Raw genomic sequence first — 6,000 nt, 5'->3', positions numbered from 1 at the left:
ACTTGACTGATATAATAAAAAAGTGTCAATACCTTTACGCTGTGCGACATTATGAGCTTGTGTTACTTTTAAAAGCGGACCTAAAAAGGGAAATAAAGTGTCATAAACGCGCCCTTACCAAACTTTACCCGTGTCATTCTTAAATTATTTCCAAAATAACTTTGATTTAAAGCCAAAACTTTTTGTAAGTCTCTGATTATTTAGATCTCTTTGCCTATAAGTAAACTGATCAAGGACAACACAAAATAAATAAATAAATAAGTAAATGAACATAAACAAAATACGAATTAAATTTCGATAGTAAAATTATTTCCTAACTAACTTTGATTTAAACTCAAGATTCTTCGACCACTTTTTGTAGTTTCGTTGATTACTTGGACATAATTTAAAACAACCTTTAGTAACACAGTTTATAGGTGGAATAACAATATTAATAACTAATAACACAAAAGTTATATTCACAAAAAACTTGGCGATTAAAAAGAGTGGCGGAGCGTTTGTTGCCAGTTCTTCTCTTCCGTTCTACGCTCTTGATTTGAGCATTATGTTACCTACGTGAATTTGATTAATGATTTGATTTTTTAATTTTTACTACTCTTCAAATCTCTTGCAACCTTATCATATATCTGGGATAAAGCATTTATATCAATGTAAAGTGTAGTAATTTGTATATATAAAATCAAATAATGTGTAAAGAAAGTGCAACAAACTGTTAACAATAATATTATTCTTTGTATGATTTCACATTTCAGTTGTCAGACATGAACATTCCTAACACAAATTCCCTGTATACGAACATGATAATATTTTCCTTAGTAAAACATAAACATTCAATTTTATACAAATATGAATATCTAAATTTTAATGATAATATTTGCTTTTTGTATGCTTCGTGTTTAGGCCGAATCTTATTAAGCAATGTCCGAGAATGTTTTCTTAAAAGGCCGGCAACGCATTCGCGAGCCCTCTGGCATTGAGGGTGTCCATGGGGTTACTTAGAATTAAGTTCTAGTCACCTACCGATACCTGCAATGCTTGAAGGCAGGTGTTTGATGCCAGCTTTTATTGCTATTGTAAACCGCCTATTTTACTAAAGCCCAAGTGTGGGATTTTTTAGAAATAACCGGAACATGGCACTCTGTCTAAACAATAGGATTTGTATGGAAAAACTAACGTTTATTTTCTTATAAGTTACGTTATCTCGCGTACCTGTATATAAATAATGCTTAAGACAATAATAGGACAATTCTTTGTGTGCTTTATAGACCACGACTTTTAAATTACGAATGCCCTAAATATTAAACAAGATATTTTAGTGTTTGTTTCGTGATGGCGGTGTGCCGTTTTTAACAATTAATATTTAATAATGGTAATGATAATATCGGAGAAAGTAAAAATATAATAAAATGTATAATATTAAATACATAAGATTTACTTACTGTGAACTCACACTGCGAACTTATAAAGATTTCGATAGTATCGCATACAACATTATTGCTTGTGATGGTATTTTACACATTCTATAAGCAACAAGAAACAGCCTTGTATAATAATTAACGAGATACAAAATAAACCCTAAAATGTTCAATTAAACTCCAGAACAACCTTGAAACTAACCTATTCGCTAATATAAACAGATAAACTAAGAACGTATTAATTATTCATTATGTATAAAGTTTGTATTTCTGTATGAATTGGAATCTTTATCTTTATATACCTATGTATACGCAGCTGATTCTATTTTATTAGTTCAAACGACTTGATTAAATACACAAAACAAAAATATCCCTCCGTAATTCGTAAACTATCAGATTGCAGCAAGTTTTACCCTTTAAACCTGGTACACACAGACGGTCGTTTCCAAGATAGTCCAAGATCCCAGGACCACCAGAGGTCACGTATTTTCTGACGAAGGAAATGTGGACGATTGAGTAGTGTTAGTATGTACGAAGAACGCGTGCCAGCTTGCCCAGACGGCCAATTTCCAGGTATCAGGTAATCAAGGTACATTACCTACCTTACGTAAATTCTCCAAGCTGATTTTTACGTATATTTTAGGCAATATCCTTAAAAATAATATCGCCAATACTCCCAGAGGGGTAAACGTGTTACTGAATATAAGATTTAATAACTAGTCTTGTTATTCTTATTGTTCAATAGATCAAATAAATAAAATATAAGATGACATTTGCATGCCTATTCATATGTGGCGGATTTTTGTAATTTATGTAACTAATTGTAAGACTATTCTAGCAAATAAACGATTTGAATTTGAATTTGAAGTTTCCTTTTGTATCGTACGCTTGATCTTTTAATGTCTTCCTTGACAGTGGCAATTTCCAAATATTTATTGACGTGTTAACCATATTTCGCAGTGTTTTGTTTTTTATATGTATGATTTTATTTGTTTCTGTATGATTTCGATTTAAGAGTCACTTACTGACCTCAGAGCTGTATCCCTTAGGACCACTGGTTTTACTACAGTTTTCTAGATGAGACGTTTATTTTCTAGACTGAGTGTGGCTGTTCTACCTAATAGCCATGCTACGAAGCCTTCTAATATTGTTGTATTAAAATATTTATATTTAAAAGGAGACATGTATGAACGTCAACAATTTCAGACCCGTGCATTGGGAGACCGTATTGCCGAGTTACTATTTAAAATATTGTGCGAGTGAGGATTATGCTTTTCTAAAAGAGAAAATAAAATGAAGATCGGATTACAATTTTACTTTTCCATATTCCACGAAGGATTATAATAAGCTGTATTAATGTATAATATATTTTTCTTTATATTTCATATTGTACTTTATTGAAATGTGATGATAATTTATTATATATTTTTAATAAAAACACAGTTTTTATGCTTTTATTTTGGTACAACTACATAAAAATAATCTGGTTGTATCATCAAACATTAAGTATTTTGTAACATAATACCAATAGTAGGATTGTTTCTCCCCGATATAATTACTAGTTATTTTTTGCAATATGTATTTCAGTCAATAAAAAGGAATCATGCATCTATCTTGCTATCGCCAACATCTATTTGTTGTTCTCGTTTATATAGACATAAGCGACCGGGGGGAACCCCTTTAAGGATAAGTCATATGTATTGTTGATCAAACGAAGCATATTAAGAATCTAAAGACGGATAATAATAAAAAATAGCACGATACTAAAAAAATAGAAAGGCTACAGTGTGAACGCATTAATATGGCCATGGGCGTGCCATATGATAAGAGATAATACTGGTTTATAGACTAAAGATATTTTAAAATGATACCCAACGATATAAAACTACTACAGATGAAAAATCTGGAGGACGCATATGTCGGAAGACAAGCAAACACCGAGGAAAATTGAGTAGATTTTAATATCAAAATATGTTAAATCATAAGATTAATTAATGGGCGCGTCCACACAGAGCGGGCAGCTCAAACTCATTGTGACGCGGCCGCGCGTGTTTCAGAGTACGCACGGGAAACGAATAAGGCGCCTTTGAGCAAATCAAAAAGCCGACACTCGATGGCTCGGGCACGGTAATATTATGTATATAGTATTGTAACTTCATACAAACAGACGACGCGCGAGCTATACCTACTCGCTCGGATCTCGGCATGCGCTCGGCATGCTACAGTCGCGGACGTGCCGCAGTGACGACCGGACGGTGTGTTGGTTTTTAGTCAGTAACCGCGCGATGGAGGTAATATTCCGAACTTCATTAAAACTAAACATATAAATTGTAAAGTAGCTTCAGGTATCTATAACCAAGTAAAAGATATTCCTTTAATAACATAATATACATATACAACATAATAATAATAGGTAATTATGTCGGTTATTTGTTATAATCAAACATAGATAAAAATAAACATGATTTTTTAATTAAATCTACCATTATAAAAATCTTGTATTTTTATTGAACACTTTCTATTCAATTCACGAAGTATTTTATGTTATCATATTAATATTTCATATATAAAACGCTCTAGGTGGATAGCCCTATCGCATGCTAACGTACTGTGCTGCTGTAGGTACCTATTTCAAAGACACGGGCCAGTTACAATACTGTATACATAATATTACCGTGGCTCGGGCGCTCGGTCGCTCGACGCGACAGCTCGCGCGCTTGCCTTGGCTGAGGCAGGTCCACACTAACCGAGCGAGGCATTTACCACGCGAGGATGCTCGCTCTGTGTGGACGCGCCTACTAGGTGTAAGAACTTGGTTGTTTGAAATAAGGGTTTCATTCATTCATACGAATTGTCTCTATTTCTTTTGGGTTTATAGATATTCCTAAATCGATTTAATGTACTTACTGAAAAAAATGTTATTTTTACTTTTCAATTTATAATTAATGATTATTTGCGTGAAACTGGCTTGCTTTAGATGGGAGGCTACCTAAGTCAGGCACAGGAATGCTGATCACCTTGTCTATTAGATTGATAAAGCATGAAACAGAAATAGAAATCTGAGGCCTAGGCCCAAAAAGGTATATTGTATTCAGAAACACTTTTACTATTACGAAAAAGGCCTCTCGTAATAACCAGTCAATCGCGTGCTCCCCTTTTTAATAATTCACTGTATTTCATTGCATGTCAGTTAGCTGTCAGATAGAGAAGATTACTGAAACGTGATTAATTCAATAGGTTTTATTATCGCTTACGTGATCTGTTGACACGTATGTATTTTGTAATATATATGAAATCGATCCCTTTTTATACAATTATTTGAGTTATGTTACCTAACATTAGATATGTTAATATACTTGTCAATAAATTGAATACATTCATAAATTATAATGACAATGAAATATAGAAAATGTGTAATAACATTCTCGTTTCCTAGTATGTCCAATAGGTCGACTACACTTATATTGCTTATAGGTAACAGATGTGTCACTTAGGGTCTGTTTCACAATGTCCGTATAAATTCCAAATAAGCTAAATATTACTTATTGGTACTCAAACGCGAAGTTTCTTATTCGAAACTTTTTTCTTCCAAATAATTTGTGTTGCATAGCTATTTGGAACTTTATCCGTACATTGTGAAACAGACCCTTAGTATTAAGAACCCATAAATAAAATTATAGTTTTCTTAATCCAACATCGCAGCCTAATGTAATGTTAGTTATTAGCTCTTGCTTTAAATGATTAACGACAGTTTAAATTTAGCTTCGATAAAGTGTTGATTACTACAAGACGCCCATAAAAGGCAGTCGTCGCAGTCCATGGACACCCAAGAAGGTGCGTTGCCGGCCTTTGAGCGAGGCATTACTGTAGCAATAATGGTTTTATTATACCCATGTCTTAACTACAAAAGTTATTTTTTACAACTGAATATTATATATATATATATACTTTTTTATAAAATATTTTACAACATACATGTATATGCCGAATAGATGAGTCAAGATCGTGGTATCTTAGAAACATTTAGTTAGTTGAATATTTTTTCCCTTTTTTTTATAGAACCGGGGGGCAAACGGGCAGGAGCCTCACCTAATGTTAAGTGATACCGCCGACACTCGATGCTAGAGGGCTCGCGAGTGCGTTGCCGGCCTTTTAAGAATTTTACGCTCTTTTCTTTTGTTTTACTTCCCCGAAGTTATTTTTTATCGAGCAAAGCAATCTTAAAAACCAGCTTTATAGATGACTAATTAAAGAAGTCGGTTGGTATTATGTATGTACGAAATACGTTCGAGGACTGCCCACGAATCCTTTGTTCTTGTCCCAGTGAAGTTATAATAAACATGGGTCTGGAATGTCTCCAAGCAAGGATTTGTATACAAATTGTTCAACGAATAGCTTCGTTATACGGTAACAAAGGGCCTTTGAATATTTTACAGGTCATTTATAATTGGCGAATGGGCAAGAAAGAAGAAGACATGAGTTGGATGGGAAAAACGGAAATGTTAAAAAGTCGATGGTAGTAATCTATATCCTACATCTACTATACTATAATCCTACATCTTTTAATCGATACCAACTCCGGGGA

This window comes from Pieris rapae, chromosome 6, assembly GCF_905147795.1.
Source record: "Pieris rapae chromosome 6, ilPieRapa1.1, whole genome shotgun sequence".
Classification (NCBI taxonomy): Eukaryota; Metazoa; Arthropoda; class Insecta; order Lepidoptera; family Pieridae; genus Pieris; species Pieris rapae.
The sequence above is the reverse complement of the archived record's forward strand: the minus strand, read 5'-3'. Positions refer to the sequence as shown.